Genomic DNA, 25,989 nt, shown 5'->3' with positions numbered 1-25,989 from the left:
AAGGCATGAAAGATGCAAGATGGGGGTGAGGGGCTATGAGTTTTAGCAGAGGCCAGGAAGTATATGGCCAGGTCAGTCTCTGCATAGAGGCTTCAATACACTATTGTGTGAAACTGTGAAAATGGAGTCTCAGTTACAATGGAGACCATAGCATACTGGAGATGCCAGGACTACAGAGTATCTTTCAGGGTGAGGTGAAGGAATGAAGTAGAGCTGGTCTTGGGGTGGGGGGAGGAAGGGAAAAAAGAAAGGGGGGAGAGAGAAAGTGCTGTAGGCAGCAAAGCTGGAGGAGTAGATACCTAGGCCACACAGAGCCTGGAACTTTACATTAAGAGTTTCAGATATCAGACATGGGATTTTGGTATGATTATTTTCTGCCCTGTTTACTCTGTGTCCTTATAGGTTGGAAGTATATACTTTTCTTAAGAAAATTAGTGCTCAATGAAGAGACTGGACTTTTAAGGTATTGGAATTGTTAAATACAATGGGAACTTTTAAAATTGGATTAAATACATTTTTTGATATAGTAATGAGCCTGCAGGGACAACGGGTAGGAGGTTATATCTTAAAACTGATTCGTTTTGTTATCAAATTGACAAGAAGGGGAATTGTTAGGATTGATGTTGTTGACTCAGTGAAGAATTTTTAGGTTGAGTTGGCTAAGGACATATTTATGGGGGATTATCATGATTTCATTAGTTGGTGTGGGAAGACCCATGTTGACTGGATGGGATCTCTGCGTGGATGGGAATCCTTTATAAGATGGAGACAGCAAGCTGAGTACCAGCATGGATACATCCATTACTCTCTGCTTCGTCAGCATGCATGCAATGGGACCAGTTGTCTCAGTCTCCTGCCACTGTGTCTTCTCTGCCATGTTGGACTGTGGCCTGGAAATGTGAGTTGAAATAATCCCTTTCTCCCCCAGGTTGCTTTATTAGAGCAGCCAGAAAAGAAACCAAGATCCATCTGGCATTCCTACTAGCAGTTTCTTTCTTCTCTTAAGGTTGCTTAGAACTCCACACCAAATTGATTTAATGAATCACACATATGAGTTCAAACTGGATTTTAACTAAACCATAATGATTTGCTTGCTTCTTTAGATTTGAGTTTTCACAGATATAAAACAGGATAAGATAATCTGATAATGAGTAAGGTCCTAACTATATGTAAACTACCCCTGGAGAATACAATCATCTACACATAAATAACAGGGCACATTTGGAGCTCACCAGTCTTAGAGGAGGTTGCTGTCTTAAAGGCTTTTCTCCCTAATCTTTAAGCAGTGTTCTACTAACAGATGTAACAGGCCCAAACCTCCCTACTCCCTCCTAAGTTTTCTTTCTGTGAAGTTGAGAACTTGTGAAGAGAATGTGTTGAGCTGCTAGAGGTAACTGCATAGAAGAAAGGACCAGGAGCCTCTCAGGTTCGGTAAGATCCTGCACCTTATCCCAAACAAATTGGCCTGGAGGCAGTGAGGAGAGGGGACAGGAAACTGAAATCTGAGAATCAGTTTTAGGACTGCTGATCAGTCAACAGAGCAGAGACCAACACAGCACACAGTAAACCAAAGACTCTGAAGCAAGAAATACAAGTAACAGAGCTTCTCTCTTCCAAGCTGACCTGCTTTAATGAAAAGAAAAATGATAAGTCTAGCAGGAATGACCAAAAACACGTCCCCAAGTAACTCTGGAGAGAATGTCTATCTAGTGGTATCAGCAATGTATGAGCTGGCAGCCCTGTCTTGCCCCAGATCACTCTGGGCACATCCAGTTTTCCAGTTAACATTCTTTGAGAATAGTTGATTCGTTACTCAGAATCCAACAAAAAAGTGCAGGGGGGGAGTCCATTAGCACAGACAGACGGCAACCCTTTAAAGAAGAGCCAGGAAAGGGACTAGGTCACTTTCTTCATGGAAAGGCTATGTCCTCTTTGTCCTTATTTGCAGTGGGAACTTAGTAGAGTCATTGTATCTATGGTAAACATTCGAATGTAACAGTTGTTTGTCTCTAGAGTAACATTAGAATGTATTAGCATGTGTTGAAGTTAACTAGACCTTGAAGAAATCAGAGAACAGTGATTGTTTTCTATGACTTGTAGAGTTGTTTTTCTGAGGAAGGTTTTCATCCATTGCATGACTTTCTTTAGTCACAAGACTATCCAGGCACACTTGGAGTGTACTGAATTCTTGAGTACTGCAAACACTACACAATAAGGACTAAAGGTTACAGGCTGTGATGATTTCCTTCAGAGAACATATAGAAAAGATAAAAGGAGCTTTGGTATGAGGAACTTGTTGTACCCTAAATACAACCTTTGTATACAATCAATAAGTATGCTTCTCGTTGGAGGTTTGAGGTTCAGTTCACAGGAACTGTTCCTCCCTGCTGCAAGAGAGTCTGAAATTACATTCTGGAGTGACTTTCTGTCTTTGAACTGCCCGTACAACACAGAACACCTGACACTGGAATAGATAACTTATTCCTGCATGGAACGCCTCTGCCAAGGCTATCATCTGCAGACTGACAGAATGCCTTCTTCATGGTCATGTATTTCATATAGCATTGCTACTAACCGAAGAACTCCCTTCACAGCCAGAGAAGTGCAACAGTGGGCCTGTGCTCATGGAATCCACGGGTCTTATGTTTTCCATCATCCTGGAGCAGCTGCCCTGATAGAATGGTGGAACAGCCTTTTGAAGATACAGTTACGGTACCAACTAGGTGGCAGCAGCCTGGATGGCTAGGTCAGGGTTCTCCAGAAGATGGTATATGCTTTGAATCATCGTCCAATATATAGTATAGTTTCTCCCCACAACCAGCATCCACAGGTCCAGGAATCAAGGGGATGGAAATGGGAATAATTCCCTCTCTATCAACCCCAGTGACCCATCTGAAAAATGTTTGCTTCCTGTTTCCATGACCTTAAATTCTGCTGGCCTAGAATTTTTGGATCCAGATAGAGTAGCACTCCTGCCAAGAGATACAACAAACATTCCATTGAACTGGAAGCTCAGATTTCTCCCTGGCCACTTTGAGTTTCTGACCCCCTTAATCCCAGATTACCAGGAAGACATTGGATTGTTTCTCCACAATGGAGGTAAGGAAGATTGTATCTGGAGTATAGGAGATCCTTTAGGGTGTCTCTTGGTGCTAGCATGTCAGTGGTTAAAGTCAATATGAAACTATAACAGCATAATCCAGGCAGGATGACAAAGGGCCTAAACCCCCAAGAATGAAAGTATGGATCACTCCTCCTGAAAAAAAAAATCAAGACCTTCTGAGGTACTTGCTGGGAACAGAAGAAATACAGAATGGGTAGTAGAAGAAGGTAGTTATGAATAAATATCATCTAAAGCTATGTGACAAAAAAATAAATTGCAATTGACACGAGTGTTTCTGTCCTATTATATTAAGAATGAGTTTGTGCTGGGATGTAAAAACACAAAAACAAAGGAATACATTTGTACATTATATATATTTACATTAAGTGATATTTGTGTTCCTGTTTCTTTATCATGTAATATCAAATGAAATCATATTAATGGTTACTGCATTTAAGCTATAAGACACTAAGGGATATTGCCACCTCTAATACATTTACAATTGCACATAGGGTAGTTATATCATGTTAGGTGGAATTATGACCTTGCTATTGCTTTCATTTGGAAATTGGCCATGACAGAAGGAGATGTGATTGTGTGTCAAGTTGGGATGGACTTCTGATGGCTGATCTTGGTTGTCAACTTGACTACATCTTTAATAACTAAAACTCAAACAGCTGGGTATATCTATGGGGGATTTATTTGATTGGATCATTCACCCTAAATCTGGGTCATCTGAAATAGGAAGACCCACCCTAAATACAGCCCACACTTGGTGGTAGTCCACAATAAAGGACTTGGAAGAAGGAAGCTTCTGCCTGCTTGCCCTCGCTCTAACAGTTCATCTATCCCTGCCCTTAGGCATTCTTTATTGGTATTAGAACCCACTTCTTTGGCATTCCAATATAGGTTGAAAAGCAGTCGAGACATCTAGACTCATGGATTGAATAATTACCGGATTCTTAGACTTTCCTTTAAGAGACAGCCATTGTTGGACTAATTAGACCACAGCCTGTAACCCATTCTAATAAATCCCCTTCTGTTTCTCCAGAGAAGTGTGACTAATCAGAAAAGTGGTCAGTCCTGGGTAGAGGCAGGAGGGTGAGTGGGATGCTGGTCATTGATTTAGGTTCTGGATCCAAGTGTCTGCTCTCTTTATTCTTCATTAATTTTCCATCACCACTAACTACACAGAAAATCAGGATGGCATAGTGATTATGTAAAAACTCTGGAGCCAGATTATCTATCTAGCTCAAATTTGATTTCAACCATTAGCTGTGTGACTTTGTGCAGGTTTCTTAACCTTTCTGTGTTCCAGTCTCCTCATCTGTTAGATGGTATGTGTATTGTTTATAAGAAAAATAACTAACCATTAATTTATTAAAGGTTTAACAGAATGTACACTGTGTCAAATAGCACATATAATTTATAAATCCTTCTGTCTATATACATTCCAAAAATCAAGAAAAAGAATAAAGCATTTGCTATTGTGCAAAATGCTAACAGTTTTAAAGTCAAATTATCTTAGCACTATACAAAACTTATTAAGTTTCAATATTGTCTTTATTAAATTTAGATGCCTAACTTAAATGCAAATTCTCAGGACTTAATTCTTAAGAAAAAGAAAAACAAAAAGATTACCTACAGACTTTTAAGAACTGGTCTGGGAGATCCTCGCGGGAACACAGGATGCCAAAAGACAATGCGCCAGAACTGCAAAGGTGAGGAAAGACCCATGGGACCTGAGAACCACACATCTACCAAAACCAAAACACACCCTCTGCACAGCCAGGCATTTGCCTGCTAACATGACACAACTTACCTGCTAACCTGACAGTGATACGCAGGGATGAGCATGCTCTACACTGCACAACATTGCGTTCTCTGGACATTACCATGCTCTCCACTTTCCTAGCTCCCCAGTTTCTCCTCCAGAATATAAATCAGATCCACTCCAGTGAAGAACACAGCAGAGATGCTCTCCTCTTCCCTTCCTTCCATCCAACCTTGATGAAATGTCAGGCTGTACTTCCTTCTTCACTCCCCCCCGCATCCCCCCCCCACACACACAGCACACCCACTCGGCACTAAGCTGACTCTTCCCTGGGTCACACGGGCTCTGCACCCGAGGCACTCTTTCCTTCAGGAGGGCAATCTCCCACACCAGGGCCTTGCCACTTGCTGTCCCTATGCTCAGAATACTATCCTAGACCTATGGCTTTATTTGAGTTTCTTCTGTTCAAAGTCATGACCGCCATGGAGCAGAACTAAGCTTCCCCTTAGGCTGCTTTCTCTCTTGCCCACTCACTGACTGTGCTACTCCCTGCTCCTCTTTTGCTTTCTTCTCTTTCCCTTCTCCCCTGACCTCTTCCTTCTCTATTAGTGTATAATCTCCCTAGCCAGAAAAGACATGAGTGCCTCAAGGAAATTCTGCCCATGTTGCTTTCTTGCTATACTCCCAGGGCCAGAAAGAGAGCCTAGTACACAATGAGCATTTGTGGAATGAATAAACTACTTATAAAACAATAAACACAAATAGCAACAGTAATCAACACCCCAGAAATCTATAGTGAAAGCAATTAAGCTCCTTAAAGATATCGTGTTATACCAGATAAATGAACGTTACAAATCACAAGCATAAAATAGGACTGGAAGCTTTACAAGAAGTAGCAAAACCTCTAACTGCATATACCCTTCAACCCGGCAGGCAAGTCCTCTTTCGAATTCTGTTCTCTAGGAAGTTCACTAAAAGCCAGCAGTGGTGGTTATAATATTTTATTCATTTTGTAAAATTTAACATTCACAAGGAAATTATTTGTCAATTTCCTCATGCAAATACCAGATGGGCTACTTCTGCATGGAGATATAAACAGTCACGGGCTTGTTGGGGTCTGGAAGAGAATCTTTAGAAGATAATCCATTAGTCCCGACTTTTGTGTGTGACCTCATGTCCTGTTAGTTAAACTGGGGACGCATTTGAGAATTTACCTCTACCTTGACCACTTAGAACACAGTGCAATACCAACACAGTCCAGTAGCCAAGACATTTCTGCTTTGCCTTAACTCACTTATGTACAGCCCCCACAAAGGTATTCACTGAATTTTGATAACTTCCTTTTATCTATACCTATAAAAATTATAAAAGCTCTTTTTCTTCAGAAAATGCATCCAGGGTAACTTGTGTGCCTAGACTCGGAGTAACTGTTTTCCTATTTCCATGACAAACTGCACAGACCACAGATGCCTGTAAGTCTGCAGGGGGTCCCAGAGAGAAGCAGGGACATATGTGGAAGTCAGACAACAGCCAGTCTCTCCTCAACTTGGTGCTTTTTTTTTTTTTTTTTTTTTTTTTTTTTTTTTGAAAGTCTGAATCTACAAAAATGAGAGAACAATGAATACATCTTACCCTCACTCAGATTCTCTGGCTGCAGATACTGGGGCCATATTTATTCTGTTCCTTTGTGTTGTACATACATACTGGCTTTGCTAGAACACTTCTTAGCTCCCTGGTGTGACATGCTAGCCCTGAGCACCCCAGCAACTACTCCTAAGGACATGTCTCAATAAATTACATGATATGGACACTGGCAAGACATCACTATTAATGCAATAACACATTCTTTTCTTTTTGAGACAGGGCTGATGTCAGGTGTCTCTATTACTCTCCACCTTATTTTCTGAGACAAGGTCTCTCACTGAACATGGAGCTCACCAATTTGGCTAGACTGCTGCCAGAGAGCCCCAGGGATCTTCCCATCTCTGCTGCTTTAGTGCTGGATTATAGTGTGTACAGCCTCCAATCTATAGCCTGGCTTCTACATGGGCACTGGGGGTTGAACTCAGGGTCTCATGCTTACATAGAGAGCATGTTACTAACCTAGCCATCTCAGCCAGGCGTTGGTGGCACACACCTGTAATCCCAGCACTAGGGAGGCAGAGGCAGGCAGATCTCTGTGAGTTAGAGGCCAGCCTGGTCTACAGATCGAGTTCCAGGACAAGCAGCCTCCAAAGCAATACACAGAAACCTTGTCTCAAAAAAACAAAAAACAAAACAAAAAGAAAAAAAAGAGAGAAAGGAAGGAAGGAAGGGAGGAAGGAAGGAAGAAGGAAGGAAGAAAAGAAACCAACTGAGCCATCTCTAGGGTCCTTGCTTACTCTTTAGCTTAAAAAAAAAAAAAATACATTTTAAAACAATGGGGCAGGAACTATGGGAAAAACAAGATGTAAAAGGTGTTTTCTGCAGAGAAAAGTCAGTGATATCATCTCAAAGAGAATTTTCAGCTGTGGCAGGGACTGGCCAAGGCACTAAGCATTAACAGCTACATGGTAGAGAATGAATGGATGGTGGACACAGATGGGGCATTCTGGAGTGATAAATAGAATATATAAAATGCAAAGTTTCTAGAAATACAAACAAAATTACAATCATTTCTCACTTTTTAAAATATGCTGACTATTTAAAATGCCTGACAAGGCATGAAGAAAAAAACGCTCCTAACTGTTTACATGAACAAAGAGAAGGAAGCTGGGAATGTAGGTTAGGCCTGGGAACAAACAGTAAAAGGAGGTGTCTCAGTTGGTGACAGAGGAACATTTCCAAACATCCAGTGGCTCCTGGCAATGCACAAATGCACTTAAGCCTCACAATGCATCTATCCCCTCCCCTGCAAGACCAGGACATAAGGTTAACAAGGGAGGACAAGTCTCATCAGCACAGTGGCACTGTCCTCATAAAGGACACATCTGTGGGAGCCGGTCTCTCCAGAGACCCAAGATCCCTTTCACACTTCCTCTTAGTAAGACACCCATGTTACAAGTCCTTGCATCCTACACTTACCCAGAGAGATGCAACCTGGGAGTTCTTTTTTTCTCAGGCTAAGTCCTTGTTCCAGCTCAGAGATCACATTTGATTCAGAAAGTTGATGTCCTGCTTGGGAGGAAAGAGAGTGAGTTTGGGTCATGAACTTAGTCAACACCTAATCCCAGGACAGTTCAGATTTCCTCCATTACCATTTTCTCCATTCTCTATAGACTTCACCTAGAAATTTAGGACACTAAGGGACTATCCTAAGCAATGGCCTGGAGGGCTGGGTTTTCAACTCAAACCCATTAATTCCATATGGCATATGGCTGAAGGGGAAAGGTGGCAAGAGTCAGGTTTTGAGTTGAAAGGGGGTTCTCACCCAGGGAGACAAGGTGCCTGTAGTTCTCCAGCATCACTCTGCCATACTGGCTCCTCTGCAGAATTGAGCTGCATCCACTCCTCCCAAGTGCAGTCCATAGACGCATCCTTGAACATCACTGACTCCTGAAACCACAAATTCCTCCTTAACAGGGGATTTTGCCTTGAAAAAAGACCAAGCAGTCCCAGAAGCAACATGGTATAGGTTTATGTGAGGAAAAGTACTACATTCTGACAAAAAACAAAAACAAAAAAACATGTGCAGCAAACCACAGACGTTATGAGCCAGAGAAAAAAATAACACAGGGAGTGCATTGGGAATTGTTGTAGCTTCCTGTTTCTGTCGTAAAATATTCTGACAAAAGCAACTTAAAGGAGAAAGAGCTTACTTTGGCTCACAGCTCAAGGGTGCAGAACATCATGATGCAAAAGTCAAGATGGTAGGAGCAAGAAGCAGCTGGTCACATGACACCCACAATCAGGAAGCGGAGGGGGATGTGTGCTGCTGCTCTGCTCCCTTTCTCCTCGTACACAGCCCAGGGTCATGGCCAAGGGACGGTGCCTCACAGGGGATGGTGACGGTCTTCTCGCCTCAATCAAGATGGCATGCCCCAAAGCCCACCTCCCAGATGATTCTAGATTCTGTCAAGGTGACAATTAACACTGACCATCTCAGGAAACAAGGACTAGGAGTGCTATGGTTTGGCTCCTAAGTTAGTTTAAATGAGCCCAAAGGCTCAAGTGTTAGAGAAGCCTACCTGGTCCCACAGTGGCAATGTTAAGAGGGTGTGGGAGGGCTGGGGAGGTGGAGCTGTGGCTAAGAGTGAGCGATGCAAACAAGCAGACCTGAGTTCAGAACCAAGGGCTCACACAGAAGACAGTATGCCTGTAACGCCAACACTGATAGCTACAGATGGTCAATGATGGTGGTTTTCTGGCCAACTAGCTTCTGGTTCAGAGACCTTGTTTAAATATAAATATATCATGAAGTGACAGAGGAAGACACCTGTGTCTCTTCTGGCCTTTGCAAACGTAAGTATGGGTATGTACATCTATGCACGCGCGCGCGCGCGCACACACACACACAGAGGTAGTGAGGCCTTTAATGACTGGGGCCTAGTGGGAAGTTGCTGCTGGCCCTTCCCACATGTTCTCACCTCACCTGACACTGTGACACCATCTAGTATGCAGTCTTCACCATAGCTAAACAGAAGCCAGTGCCATGAGACTTAACCATGCCATGAGTATGGCAGACACTCAGGTAATGGCAGTGAGTTCTATCAGCACCATGGGGGAGTGATGTGACTTATAGCTGCTAAGACTCCAGACTGAAACTTGCACCTCCATTATAGCAAATCCCCTATAGCATCCTTCCCCAGACCTTGAGATGGGCAGATATTCCCTCCTCACCACACCCCTGCCTTTCCCTTTCCTAGCTTTTCTGACTCCTGGCAGTCCATAAGTCCTACAAACACCAACCCATCCCTCCTGTGACTTTGGATCCCTCTCTAGCCTTTGAGTACCATCAAGAACTCCAATGTCAGCTGAGAGCAAGGGTGAGGGACACTGAAGGGACCAATATTCTAACACTCCAATAAATGCAGTCCATTCACATTATGGGAGTAAAAGATGTCTGACAACGAGGTGTCACCTGAGCTCCCAATAGCAGAGGCCCTGTTGGCTGTTGCCATTGCCTTCCTCCTTCCTGTGGGGCCTTCCTAGAGAATGTGCAGTCTCTAGAGGCAGAGCTGAGGGAAGGAAAGGAAGCCATGACAAAGACTCCTGCCACAATGAAAAATAAAATACCTACAAATAAATAAGAAGTGTGAGGCATCAACATAAATACAATTGGATATTTTACCTATAAACATTGCCTTGTTAAGTTTACACTGGTATATAAACAGAAATGAATGGAGAAGTATGCTGTATTCATGGGGAGGATGGCTCAGGATTCACAGCTATTACTCCCTTAGATCTGAATCTATACATTCCTAAACAGTTTGCAGACCTCAATGACAGTATTTTAAAGTTAATTATAGAAAATTATTAATCACGTTATATAACATCTTTTTTTATTATTATTTAGATTCATTTTCTGTGTATGAGTGTTCTGTACCACAATCATGTCTGGTGTGGGAGGAGATGAGAAGATCCCCTGGGACTGGAGTTACAGATGGTTTTAAGCCACCATGTAAATGCTGGGAACCTGGGTTCTCTACAAGAGCAGCAAGGGGTCTTAGCTGCTAAGCCTCCTCCCCAGTCTTAGAAAATAAATTTTTAAAGAAGCCTATTGAAGACAAACACCAGATATTCTCACATATATGTGGAAGCTGATTAAGTTGATTATAAGGAAGCAGGAGTACTATAGTGGCTACCAGACACTGAAGCTGAGTTAGGCATAGAGGGAGCTCAGTCATCATGCACAAGAATAAAGTTAAGCAAGAGAAATATCTTTTAACCTTCTATAATTAACTCACACTAGTTTATTTATAAACTAGCAAAGAGTTTTCTTTTTTTTTTTTGTTTGTATGTGTGTGTGGGGGTATCCACACGTGTGTGTATGTGGTGTATTCAGATGTGTGGGTATATGTATGTGTGGTATATTCACATATGTGTGGGTGTGGATGTATGTAGGTCCCAGAGGAGGATTTTTGGGGTCCTGCTTTATTAGTTTCTGCCTTATTCCTTTGAGTCTTGTTGGCTGGTAGACAGCAAACTCGAGCAATCCTCCTGCCTCTGTGCCTCACCTCTCCAGCACTGGAGTTACACACCCTCTAAAGCCACACCCAGATTCTTATGTGGCTGTTGCCATCTGAATTCAGATCCTCATGCTTGCACAACCATCTCTCAGCCCACTCCCCTTTCATTTTGGGCACAGGGTCTCACACAGCCCAGGCTGTCCATGAACTTGCTATGTAACAGAAGATGACCTTCAACTCCTGCCTTTGCCCACCACCCTGATGCTGATTACACTCAGCTGAAGAAAGCATCTTCAATACTCCCAATACAAAGAAATGACAAACACATGAGCTATGGCTTATGCTAATTATTCTCATTTGATCATATACAGTATAATCTGAAAGGCCAAACCAGAGCCATCCTAGAGAAAAAGGAGCCAAAAACAGCACTATGTGAGAACCTGATCCCATGAACTGTGCAGATGGCTTACACCATCCACCCAGAAAAGGCGACTGGCAGGAAAGTGAGATAACTACAAATGGCCCCCACAGGCAGGAAGGGGAGACCAATGGCCCTGGACAGGGCGACCAACCTGAGAAGCAGAGAAACAACAAATGGCACAAGAGATAACCCCCTGGAAAGTCCCCAGTCCCCCTGTACTCTGCAGCCAACCAGCTTCAAACCCATTCCCCTAATCCTATTCTGTGATCTTTGCCTTTATAACCCCTTCTGTTATGAGGTACCGGGCCAGCAGTCTGTGGGACAATATCCTAGACCTGATTTTAATAAAGAAACCTTGTGTGCTTGCACTCGGTGAGTTGGCTCCTTGGTGGTCTCTATGAGGGTCTTATGGACTGGACATAACATATCAAATTATAAAACCGTAACACACAAATACACACATTATTTCAATTTAAAGTTATTGTCATGAAAGAGAACTTGGCCACCAGAGTTTTAAATGGCATTAACTAGAACACAATAGTCTTAGTTAGGGTCACTACTGCTGCAATGAATCACCATGACTAAAGCTTGAGGAGGAAAGGGTTTATTTGGCTTATACTTCCATATCACTGTCCACTCCTGAAGAAAGTTAAAACAGAAACTCAAACAGGGCAGGAACCTGGAGGCCGGAGGTGATGCAAAGGCCATGGAAGAATATTATTTATTGGTTTACTCATTATGGTTTCCTCAGCCTACTTTTTTTTTTTTTTTTTTTAAATAGAACCCAGGACAACCAGTCCAAGGATAGTACCAACCATAATGGGTTGGGCTCTCTCATATCAACCACTAATTAAGAAATGCTCTAGAGCTAGATCTTATGGAGGCATTTTCTCAACTGAGGCTCACTCTTTTTGGATAACTCCAACCTGTGTCAAGTTGACACAAAGCCAGTCAGCTTAACAGTATTACCAAAGAACGTCTGACATAATTAAATGTCTTGTCAACACCTGCTGTGAGACTAACAGCATGCCAAGTAATAATGAGTTCAGTCATAAACATACACCAGGCAAAATTTCCACCTTCATGGATATTACAGACCAACAACAATGCAACAAATCCAAATCCTAGCAATACAGGTAGGTCAGAAAACACAAACACACACACACACACACACACACACAGAGAGAGAGAGAGAGAGAGAGAGAGAGAGAGAGAGAGAGTGCGAGAGAGCGAGAGAGCGAGAGAGAGAAATCCAGGGGCTGAGTTATAGCTCAATGGAAGCCTTGGATTTGATCTCTGCCACAGTGAAGGCAGAAAGAAGGGAGGTGGGGTGGACTGAGACTATGAGAAAGCTGACATCTCTTACCAATGACTGATCATTCAATAACTTACAACAAGGAAAAGAATAAGGATGCATGAACGCATGAGAATTCTGTAAGAAACAATAAATAAACATCTTTGTGATGTGACAAACAGGTCTCTCTAGTTATTGTACACACAATGGAGATGGAAGGAGGCGGCCCTGGGGATGGCTCAGTGGATAAAGCATTTGCTGGGCAGGCATGAGGCCAAGGATGCAGGCAAGAAGAAAGAACGCCTTTGGGTTTGGAAGATCAAGGACGGTCTCATGTACTTGGACACATGTGTGCCTGTACCCATACACATGTGCATACACACATTTGAAATGGAAAAAGAAAACAGAGGGAAGGTTCATATGAGTATTGGAATATGTGACTTTTCCTTATATTCATGAAACCTGTTTGTAGATGTAAAAGTTATTAGTAAAATGAGGTGGAATTTAGCTCTGGGATATTTTTTGAAACAGGCTCTATGTAGCCTTGGCTAGTCCAGAACTATCTAGAACACAGTGACCTCAAATTCATCCCTCTGACTCTGGGATTAAAGGCATACACTACCACACCTGGCTTAAAAGAGTATTAACACTTCAAGTTGTTGTGGGGTCATCAGTCACTATTACACTTCAACCATTTTTATAAACTGTTACTTTCTGTAAAGAATAAGACAGGTGTCCAAAGGTCTTACTATAACAATGACCTGGAAATTTCACTTGAAGATCCAAAGAATGACATAAATAGATGACCTGTACCACTTTTAAAATAGAAAAGAACAAAAATCCAAAGAGACAATTAGATTTGGCAACATTCATACTTTCCTTCCCATTTATTAAAATATTAACTGTCCTTAAAAATTAGTGTTTTAAGCGCATTCTCTATCTTCATTGGGTGGTGGTACCATGGTTTAAAAGCACTTCAAGCATCTTACAAAATGCATTTCGTAACTCAATTTGTAAACGTGACTACATTCCTATTTTTAGGAGTAAAATGTTTCTATGTATACATATACACATATTTACACAATGCACGGATTTTTGACAGATTTCGAATGACTTTGCTCGTGTATTTTCTAGTTGACCAATAGTGAGCTTAAAGAGAAGAAATCCGGAGGGCACGTTCTCTTAGCCAGGACCCCACTCTGCATACTTCCTTTGCTCCTGCAAGCAGAGGGCTGATTTCGAACATCGGTGTGCACAAAGGCCGGAGCTCCCGACTGCGGGCGTCCCCCTGTCCTCCCGGGTTTCCGAGAGAGGGTCCCCGACGCGTTCGCGGCGCGTACCGGGCCAGGGCTGCCCGGCTAGGTAGAGCTCGCGAGCAAGTCGCTGCGACTGACTCCGGGGTACTGCAGGGACCGAGCTGGGGTCTCGGTCAGGGTGCCTGCGGCCTGGTGCCCGCGAGTGCAGCGCACCTGAGACTCCGCGATGTTCGCGGAGGGCCGCGCACCGCGCTGCCCGGCCGGCCCCGCCCTCGGGCAGCAGCCCTGGGCTCCCCAGTGGAAACGCCTCCACCTCCACGCTCGCAGACCACCCGCCCGAGGCGCCACACTCACCCCAATCACGGAAGAAACCACAGGCTGGCGGCACAAGCAGCCGCGCCGGGCGCGCTGAACTACATTTCCCACAAGGCCATGCGACCTCGACAAGGTAACCCATTGCGCAGACGCTGATGGAAGGCTCTGGCAAGGGGTGGGTCCTCTGGTACGTGTAAAGTCTGGGGCCACCTTAAACCTGTTCATTTAAAGAAGTCGATTCCAGAATCTTCTTTCCCTAAAGTAAGAGGACCTTGGACACCCTTTTTCATGAGGAAACATGAGAGATAAGCTAGTAATGTAATGTCCTAGAGACTTCGTGACGCTTAGTGAGCCCGTGTTAGGGTTCCCTATCAGATGCTCTTGCTAGGGCTGCAGGATTGTCTCTGAGGAAAACCTACTGTCTCCTGGATGAAACTCGGGGATGCTTAGGTAATTTCGTCGGCACCCGCCGCTGTGGAACTTGAAGAAGAATGTGGCATCTTAGGATAAAAAGATAGGTTAGCGACTGTAATGTTTGCTTATCTAAAACTGTAATGGTTTTCGTGAAAAAAAGTGACACAATCATACTTGCATACAGTGCACTGTGGTCACATTCACCCCCTTGCTACCCTCTCTCATCCACGCCGCTTCGTTTGACCTCCTTCCCGAGTAGTTCCCTCTACACTTTGCCCCCCTCCCCACCTTCTTTTCTCTTCTGGATGCAAATCTTCTGTTTCCTGAAATAAAGACTGGGTGGGTCCTGAATCAAATGTTTGGAGAGGCCTCTGGAGGCCACTTTTTGATGTGGCTCAAAAAAACCTTTAAGACTCCTACCTTCTACTTATGAGCGAATTCTTAAACCCCACCCCTTATGTCTTAAGTCTCTGACATACTTTTAGCAGAAAGCTCCTCCTTGATGTTCACCATGCTCTTTGCTTGTTGACTATAAATCTCTAGTTGTCTTGTGTGTGTGTGTGTGTGTGTGTGTGTTCAGAATTAAGCTCTTGTTTAATACAAGTGGCTACTCCTATTGCCAACATACTGAACAAAAATCTGTTTATTGACCTTCAGTAGTAGTATCTGGCTCTTTCCCCGTAGTTTACTGGGGACTATTTAAAAATATAGGAAATGAAAAACACACACACACACAACTGATGGCTTGAGAGATGGCTCCGTAGTTAAGAGTGTGTACTGCTCTTGCAGAGGACCCAAGTTTCAGTTCTTGGCACCCACATCAGGATGCTCTAACCAGCTGTAACCCCATCTGAAGGGCATCTAATACCTCTGACATCCATGGACACCTGCATTCACATACACATACCATACATTGTGGAATACTCCTTTACACTGTATAAGTTACACTGTGATGATTGGTTTAATAAAGAAGCTTATTGGCCAATAACTGGACAGGATAAGGTTAGGTGGAAAACTCAGACTAAGGACATGGGGAAGAGGAGTTGGTATGGAAACATGGAAAGGAGAAAGGAATATTCCTTCTAAGCTTTCCCAGGAAAGCCTTGAGCATACTACCCCTCCAGCTTTTAGGAAGATACACTTATTTACTCAAATGTCTTCCTTTGCCTTGGCGGTTGTAACACACACAAAGAGACCAGATTGTTAAAGCATCTGCCCCTGTACTTACTCAGTGTCTTAGAGTTTTTATTGCTATGAAGAGACAACATAACCATGGCAATTCTTACAACGAAAACATTTAATTGAGGTGGCTCTGGACCGTTTAAAGTTTCCTGCTTTGCTGAGGAGTCTGCCAGACACACTATGGCTGAAGATGGAACATTACAGAAGAACTTCAGGTGACTGACCAGGCAGTGAGTTGTCTCTGTCATTTCTAGAGTTTATATATTATCCTTCTGTGGCCTTTGATGGAGTTGAAGACAAATGGTTATGGTTATAGTTTTCCTTAGTTAGGATTAAAGCTAAGTTACATATAGGACTTTAGACTCACAAAGATAAAATAGATGATGGAATATTTTCTTAAATCTTACTAAATGTTAATGGACTAAATATTGTTAACTGTGATTCTTATTTGACAACTGTTGTGTGATATATTTTGCTATGCTAAGGTTAAACCTCTTCTTTTTATTTTAGACAGAAAAGAGGAGATGATGGGAGATGTCATTCTGTAAATATGTTTCTCTTATTGGTTAATGAATAAAGCACTGTTGGCCTATAGGAAAGCAAGATAGGCGGGACTAGGAGACAAGGAGGAAAGAGGAAGTAGTAGGGAGGAGTCAGCATGTAGAGATTGGAGAGAGCAGATGCCGGCTCCACTCTCTGGTAAGATGAGACCACGTGGAAGTACTTAGATTAATAGAAATGGGTTAATATTTAAGACAGAGCTAGATGATAAGAAACTAGTAACTGGCCAACAGCATTATATCAAATACAGAGTCTCTGAGTGTTATTTGGGGCTGGCATGGCGGTGGGACCAGACCCGTGGGAAAAACCTACTCGTAACATGGCTCACTTACACTTTCAGAGTTCAGTCAGTTATCATTATGACAGGAAGCATGGCAGCACACAAGCAGGCATAGTGCTACATCTTTTACAGAAGATAGCAGGAAGTCACCTGATAGTCATACTGAAGGAAGCTTGAGCAAAAGAAACCTCTAAGCACACCTCCTACAGTGACACACTTCCTCCAACAAGACCATACCTCCTAATAGTGCCACTCCCCTTTAGGGCCATTGTCTCTTAAACCACCACATACCACTCCTTGGCCCCCAAAGGTTTATAGCCATATCATAATACAAAAAAAAAATGCTCAGTCTAACTTCAAAAGTCCCCATAGTCTATAAGTCTCAAACTTGTTTCAAAGTCTAAAGTCTCTTCTGAGATGCATGGCAATCTCTTAACTGTAATCCTCTGTAAAAATCAAAACCAAAAAGTAAATCACATACTTCTAACATATAATGGCACAGGATATACAATACCATTTCAAAATACATGGAAGGGAGCATAGTAAGGAAATACTGGATAAAAGCAAGACCAAAAATGAGCTGGGCAAATTCCAAACTCCGTAACTCCATGTCTGATGTCAAAATGAAATTCAGACCTCCAACTCTGTTCAGGTTTGTTGACTGTAACACACTTCTTCCTCTTGGGCTGGTAAGCAACTTTCCTTGACAGGAATCCCAACGGATCTGGCATCTTTAACATCTTGGGTTCTCCAAGGCAATTCAGGCTTCACCTTAACAGCTTCACAAAACAACCTTTCTACTAGGCCTCCATTAAGGCCTGGCCCTGACCTCAGTGGTTTTATTCCATAATTCCTTTCTTCTATTCTTAACACTAACCCAGACCATGTAGCTGAAGCTGCCAATTTCTGCTTCCTAGGGCTGGAACATGGCCCCTTTGTTCATTTACATCTTTACCAACTGCTTGGCTGTCCTGAAAGTTGCTCTGTAGACCAGGCTGGCCTCAAACTCCACCAGTGCTGGAAATAAAGGTTTGCCCCCCCCCATCTAGCTCCAAGCTTTTCATTAGATCCTTTCACAAATTGGAAATGTGTCTGGGTGGTATCTTACCCTGAGGTCACCACTTCCTTTATTCCATTTCTTAATCCATGCATCTCCTTGAACATGGAATTTAGCTCTATTCCACTTTGTGGTGCTCTTTTTCTCAACATTTTCATTTTGTAATTCACCCTGCTCAGTTTGCTCCTTTTCATTGTAAATCCTCACTAGAGTTACCACTAAAAATCACAGTCTATACTAGGTTGTTTTGAGATGTCCACTGCCAACAGAATTAATCCAAAATTCTTCACTTTAGCCTCAGGCACTCTTAGGACAAAGGCAAAAGGCAGCCACTTTCTTCACCAAAATATCACAATGATTTCTAGGCAATATACTAAAAATCTCCTCTGAAACCTCTTGAGTGAACATGCCACAGTTCATCAAATCAAACTCAGCACCACTGTCTTCCATGATCCTCCTGGTATGGCCCATTAAGCAGTGCTTTTCTAATCCAAGTTCCAAAGCTGGTATCACTCCAAACAAAAGCATGGCCAGGCCTAACACAGTCCCTGGGACCAACGCTGCCTTAGTTAGGGTCTTTTTTTTTTTTTTTTTTTTTTGCTGTGAAGAGACAACATTACTATGACAACTCTTATAAAATGAAAACATTTCATTGAGGAGGCTTGCTTACAGTTTCAGAGGTTCAGTCTATTATCATGGTATGGTGGTGATATGTGATCCTAATTAGTTTAAATAATAAAAACTCAGAGTCAGATATTGGGTAAAAGCTAAAGGATCACAGAAGGACCCGCCACAGTCACCTCTTACCTCTCGGATTCCTCAAACCTGTCTATGCCTCACCTTATGACTTCCTCTTTCTGCCCAGCCACATCACTTCCTGACTCCTCTCTGTACAGAACTAGCTCCACCCTCTGATTTTCAGGCAAGTTTTATTTGTCAGAACACAAACAAAATATCACAACAGTGGGGAGCATGGCAGCATAAAGCCAGACATGGTGCTCAAGCTGAGAGTCCTACATCTTGCAGGCAAAGGGAAGTTGATTGACACAGTGAGGGAAGGGTGAGCAAGAGACCTCTAAGCACACCCCCACAGTGACACACTTCCTCCAACAAGGCCACACCTCCTAATAGTGCCACTCCCTTAGGGAGGCAGTTTCTTTCAAACCACCACACTCAAGAACATGATAATAACAGTAAACTTAAAAGATCAACAAGATTTGGGGAGAAGTTGGCCACAAATCAGATTACTAGCCTCTTCCTACTATATGTTCAGGAATTAAATGGTATATACAGCAACAAAGTTACATAAGCTGAAGTTATTTTTGCCCTACACAGGAACTTATATTTATGGGCAAAAAAAAGGTGTGAAAAGATGATAAAAGAATGAGCCGTTAGGACCTCCCTTTGTTCTGTTAGCTCATGCAGAGACACTGTGGTATCATATGACCAAAACCAAAAGAATGCCAGGATTAGATATATAAACACATTACATAAAGATATAAAATGTAAACATTGTATCATGCCAAAAAACTTAAATAATAACTACAGCAGCTTTGGCCTGAGATTTTTCTTGGACACTCTGACCATTAAGAGTTAATAATACCCTGCTCAGGACATGGCAGCCCAGGAAAATAATGCCCTGGGCTGGCTTGGAGATTTTCTGTATAGTGTCCTTGAAGCCACAGGAGCTACCTGCCTGAGAACAGGCTGTCATATGCCTCGAGATTCTTAAAATTTGGGCTATGGGTTGTATGAGTAAGAATGATTATAAAAGATAACTCTGTTTATCAAAGGTGACAAAACTTGAGGAAAAATGATTGTAAAAGATAACTGTTCTGTCACCATTTGTCAATGATGACTAAACTTATGACCCCAGATATGCAAGAGCAAAAAGTAAATACATGTCCATCCAGAAACAAAAATGATATGATCTATGTTTTGGAACAACATGCATCTATCCCTGCTTACTGACTTCTGTATAAATAAACACTCTGACCTCTAGTTAGTTAGGCTCCAAGATTCTAGTCATCACTGATGTCCTGACTCAATTATTCCTTTACTGACTCCTTACCACCTCTCTGGAACGTCTCAATTCCCAGGGCATGCCCCTGGCAAGACACCTTTTTTAAAAGACTAGAAGTTTGGGGGTTTTTTTGGGGGGGGGGTCTATTTAAAGGAACATTTGGAACTGAAAGAGAACTGTAGTAAAGACACCCTACCTAATAGAATGTACATGTAACCCTAATAGTTAATGATAGAGTCAAAGATATGCTACAAATTGCACAACATAGTGCCTTAAGATTTGAAAAACCAGAAGCAGAAAGCTGTCCTTATTCTCAGCCCTGAGCACAGCATGAGATTCCATGCAAGAGTTGAACCTGCCATCCCCAGAGAAAAGGAAAAAATAGATCTTGCTACACCTCAATGCCTAGGGTATTACCATTAGGTAATATGCTCCTTGTTTAGTTACATTTCTCCAGGAGGCAGAAGAAAAAAAAAAAAAAAAAAACAAAAAAAAAAAAAAAAAAAAAAAAAAAAAAACAGGGAGATCCCATAAGGCACTTCAAGAGCACAATTCAAGTGACCAAAGTGCCTGTCATAAGGCCTCATTTCTTAAAGGCCTATAGCCCTTTCCAGCAGTTTGATGCTGGGAACTAGGCAATTAACATCTCTGCCACTGACTTGTTGATACCTACTTATTGCCCCTGTTCCCTGTCCTGCCATTCATAGGATTTTCCTGGTTCTCATGAATATATTTTTCTCTTCCTTCTTTCCTTCTTTCTTTCTTTCTTTTTTCTTTCCTTCTCTTTCTTTCTTTCCTTCCTTCCTTCCTTCCTTCCTTTCTTTTTTGTTTTTCAAGGCAGGGTTTCTCTGTGGCTTTGGAGACTCCTAGAACTAGCTCTTTTAGACCGGGTTGGTCTCAAACTCACAGAGATCCACCTGCCTCTGCGACCCCCCCCCAACCAGTGCTTGGATTAAAGGCGTTCACCACCACTACCAGGCTTATGAATATATTTTTCTAAAATAACTATTTTAGTATTGTTTTTATAAAACTATAAAACTTACTTACCTTTTTTCACTTTATCTGGCTTGCTTTGAAACTGTTCCATCACAACCAGATGGAAACTCCCCATTATAGCCAACAATATTTTATCCAACAATATACTAACATTGTTACTAACAATACAAGGTAAACAGTATTACTTAGTTTTGTTTTCCTCTCAACTATATTCTTCTAAATGAAAATGCAGGATAGACATTTAAATTTTTGAACTGATGCATCTTACAAACCTTACAGCAAGTTCAGTGCAATAGCCCTTGTCTATGATCCCAGCACTCGAGGCTGGTGCAGGAAGACTGAGCACTGGCACTAGGCTATACAGTGAGGTTCTGACCCAGGGCAAAGCAGGAGGGAGGGAGGAAAGGACAGCAAGAAACAAAACCTCAAAAAGTAGGATATTAATTATATCAGTCAACCTCTGGTATTGAAAAGGCAAAAGGCTATGTAACTTAGAACAGTATAGGGGCTAGAAACACACAGCCACGGGAGAGAAAGCAAAAAATGGACTACAGGACAGGCAGCATGTAAGCTGATTCCTTGATAATAGGAACAACTCTGAGATGAGACAAGATAAACCTTGTTGACTACAGGATTCTCCTGACTTATTACATGCCATCCTTTCATATGACATGGATAGAGATTTACATTACGGTTTAATTATACAACCTAAATGGGCTTTTAAATTGACAGATGCCCTTTACTTGCTGAAACATAAAGGAAAAAAAAAAAAACATCTTTAACTGATTTGTGCACAGCACACATTCCATACTTGAGTTAATACAGATAAGTACATTACCTTTAAAGTTTATGTGATTTTAGAACAAGGGGACCAGACACCAATGAAAATGGGTGGCCCAGTTGATCCAGCCTCTCAGAGTGCCCCTGTGGCCGTTTCCTTAGAGTTCTGCGTCCAGAACAGTTTTAAGGCTTCTGGCTGAGATAGTCTAGCCTCACAGACTTCTCAAGTCAGGGCTTCAGATACGGCTTACATTTTCCCATTGCACAGGGACTAAACATCAAATAATACAGTTAACTCTCCCAGGACTTGACCATTATCCAGATTTTGTCATGGTCTCTGATGATGTTTTCACTACCCACTCCCCCAACCCCAGGCAGCAAGAAGAAATCTAGAGAACATGACACCCACATTCCTAAGAGGTCATTCAATGGGTTATGAATATTTGTCCTCACTTAGGGGGATTGGTTACAAGTTGCTATTGGTAATGGTCAGGAAAAAAATCTGAACAAAAAGAGTAGATTCAGGGATCTTCTAAAAAAAAGGGGGAGGGGGATACAGAAATGATAGGGTAAAAGAGTAGATTATTCGATCTACTTTTAAACTAAAAGAGCAACTAATAGTTTTAAATATTTTACATTGGTATGGATTTTGTATGTTGATACAAATGTAAGGTTATTTTGTTATACTGTAATACATTCCTACTCTTGTTAAGGTATATAATCCTATGCAGTTCTTTTAACAATATAATGTAAATTTCTTGTTCTTGAAAGTTATTACAAACTATTTAGGACAATAAAGAAATACAGGTTACTACTTAGTCAAACTCATAGTCATGATAGGTTTGTTTTCAAGGTCAAATGGAAATATATTTTAGATAGACAGGTGGTCTTCAAACACTTCAGAGGTCTACAGAATATGGCATTTAAGTTGTTTTAATAACATAAGTCTTTTCATGACAATGAGACACATCTGCTACTGGCAGCATCAATCTACTTCAGAGAAGATGATGGATCTTGAAGAATCTCTATATGGATTTTGCTTTCCTTGTGGCAAAAACTAGCTATTTGGGTAAGAAATTGTCCTTGCCTCAACTGCCGACAGTATGATGTCCAAACTGGACAAGCAGGAAACAAAAGAAAATTACTGCTAGACTTTGACAAGGTAGGACAGTCTTTCAAAATTCCTGCTTCACAGAAGTCTGTCAGATATTCTAGGCCTATAGGTGGAAGATGGAGTCCCCAACATTACAGAGGAACTTTGGGGTGACTGTCCAGGCAGCCAGTTGTCTCAGCCACTTCTTAGTTTTAGAAGAGTCTTACACTATACTTCCTGTTTACTCAGGCAATATATTATCCTTCTTGGGTCTCTGATGGGGATTGAAGGTTAGATATAGTTTTACAGTTTTCCTTGTTGCTAAATTCAGGGGGGAAAAAACTCACAAAAGTGTGATTGAGAGATATAAAAGCTTAAATTGTTTATCTAAAAAAGTGTTTTGAGGTCTAAACAAAGTTTTGGGTTGGTAATACAGGTTAGGATAAAAAGTAAATTAGTTGCAAAATTTTGTACTCAATGAGATAGGATAGACAATGGAGTATTTTCTCTGAATTTACCGAATGCAAATAGACTGACATTATAAATGTAATTTTTACCCGATAATTGTCCTTATTGTACATAGTTTTACTGTGTTAGAGTTAAAACCTTTCTTTTTGTATTTAGACAAAATGTGGGAAATGTTGTGGAATATTCCTTTGCACTGTGTAAAGACAGGTCCTGTGATTGTTTTATTAAAAAACTAAAAGGCCAGTAGCTAGACAGGTGGCATAGCAGTGACTTCTGGAGAAAGAGAGCTCTGGGAAGAAAAAGTGGAGATGCCAGCCAGATGGAGAGGAAGCAGTATGGGGAAAACAGAGTAAAGATAACCAAGCCACATAAACAGTGTAGATTAAAAGATACAGGATAGTTTATGTTGTAAGAGCTAGTTAGTAACAAACCTAAGCTATTGACTGAGTTTTGTATTTAGTAATAAGTCTCTGTGCTGGCAGTCCTGCTGAAAAGATCCAACTACAGCAGAATATCTGGACAATTGTCCAGCTCTAATAATAGAACTAGGATTTCTATTGTTCATTAAGAACTTCTTTTTCCAGACTTCCAAACTTCTACTTGTGAGAGGCAGTTTTTCAAGCCAGAAATGAATCATCTTTGAATAGTTTCCTTTGAGATGTTTTTCCTAAAAATCTTCAAATCAGCCATTTTATCTTCATGATCATGTCCACATTTCTTATAGCCTTAAACTACAGATACAACTCAAAATCTCCAATGGCCTAACTTCAACTTTCACTTCAAGCATTAATTTCTTTCCTTTAGCCAGAACCCTCTACACTATGAAGGCTGTCTCCCACTGTTCCTACGGTTGCTAGGTCCACACTTCCTGTGAACGTCCCCCCCCCCCCAGCAGTACTATGAATCTTTGCCTGAATGTGTGTTTGTGTACCATGTGCATGCCTGATGCAGGCCTGCAGAGGCCATGAAAGGGAGTCAGATAGATGCCCTGGAACTGGAGTTTAAGTTTCCCCTTCCTGACCAGGTTATTTAACAGACATAGATGATAAAACTTTCTGGGGCTGGAGAACTGACTCAGAAATTAAGAGCACTGGCTACTTTTGCTCAGGATCTTGATTTGGTTCCCTGTAGTTGAACTTTCTTGGGAACGCCAGCTCCCAAATAATGATACAGAGACTTACTAATTGTGAAAGCTTGGCCTTAGGCTTGTTCCCAGCTAGCTCTTATAACTTAACCTATTCATAGTAGTCTATGTTCTGCCACATTGCTTGTTACCTCTCTTCCATACTGTATGTTGACTTCTCCCTACCCCTGCCCTCAGTGTCTCCATGGTAAATTTTCTGTACCTCAGATTCCTCCCAGAATTCCTCTCTTCAGAAGTCCTGCCTATCCTCTCTTGCCTACCTATTGGCTATTCAGATCTTTATTAAACCAATCAGAAGGAGCCTTGGCAAAGACAAATTTTCACAGTGTAAAAAAAGATTATCCCACAACAGTTCCCAGCACCCACATGGCAGCTCACAACTGTAACTCTAGTTCTAGGTTTTCAGACATTCTCTACTGATCTCCTCAGAAATTGCACACATGACACACTTACATATATGCAGGCAAAATACTCAAATACATAAAACAAAAATAAGTACACTTCCAGCTCTAAGTTCTTACAAGATAATTGTGTTCCCTTCAGTTCGGCTTCTACTTTTTAAGGAAGAAACATAACTCACACACAAACATACAAATTATGATACAGCATGGCCAATAAGGATTTATTTAATTAATACACCATCAAAATTAGCACAATTGCTGGGTGCAATTGTTTATGCCTGTAACCTAACATTTAGGAAGCTGAAACAGGAAGACAGCTGCATATTTGATGTCTAGGAAAGTCTGGGCTTACACCCTGTTAGTGGTGTGAGAATCAGAAACAGTGTTATTCTTAAAACAACGAAGAGGAAAACTATCATGTTTAGTCAATGCAGAAAGTAGATGTTAACAAAATGCTATTCCTTTTTTATGATAAAACTCACAGCACAAGAGCTGTTGAGTCAGTTTCATAACAAGTATCCACAATCTGAAAGTAGTTTGTTAAATGGGAAAGTATCATTTTCACTGTTTGGTGCTGTTGTACAGTATTAGGAAAAATAAACAAAAGCCACTTTGATCAGATGAGAAAAACTAGAATGATATATAGGCAGAGTCACATTGTAAGACAAATAAGACACCGATTAGAAGAGGAAAAAATTATACTTGTAAAGAACATGATTGTGAATGTGAAGAATCTACAAATACACTATTAAAAAGAAATTCATATGCACACACACCATACACACATAAATTAAGTAGGTCACTTATGTAAGGAAAATATGTAAAAAGCGAGTATGTCTATATATTAGCACTGGGAAATGTAATTTTGTCCTATGTCTGTGTGTGGTCAGAATGTTTGGGGGTTCATGTGTATGGTGTGTGTGGAAGCCAGTTGATGCCAAATGTCTTCCTTAAAAGCTCTCTCATAGCTTATTTTGGCATGTTTAGCTAGCCTGCTTGATCCAAGATAACTATGACAAGTATTTAATATTACCATTCAGGACATGGCTTAATGATTCAAGACAATGAAGGAAAATAATTCACAGCACAAAATTAGAATATGTATATTAAGTGGGGAAGGTTTGTAGGGAAGTTAGAAAATTAAAAGCACAAAAATTTGAGAACAATATTTCTTTTTAATAAAAATCATGCAGTTTGACAATATCATAGGAAAAGGAAAATTTCAGACTGTGAGGTAGTTTTTTAAAACTTCATCCCTTGCTTTAAAAATTCATATATTTTATTGATTATTAAAATATTAGTTGTAGTAAATATGCTAAT

General features: G+C 41.4%; 1 protein-coding gene across 1 annotated transcript in view; it reads right to left on the bottom strand.

The window, feature by feature from the left end:
* Canx (calnexin) overlaps positions 1 to 25,989 on the bottom strand; it is a 1,018,992-nt gene that overhangs the window by 562,807 nt on the left and 430,196 nt on the right. The gene's annotated exons all lie outside the window — the stretch shown is intronic.

Source organism: Phodopus roborovskii, unplaced genomic scaffold (genome assembly GCF_943737965.1).
Source record: "Phodopus roborovskii unplaced genomic scaffold, PHOROB, whole genome shotgun sequence".
Classification (NCBI taxonomy): domain Eukaryota; kingdom Metazoa; phylum Chordata; class Mammalia; order Rodentia; family Cricetidae; genus Phodopus; species Phodopus roborovskii.
The sequence above is the reverse complement of the archived record's forward strand: the minus strand, read 5'-3'. Positions and strand labels throughout refer to the sequence as shown.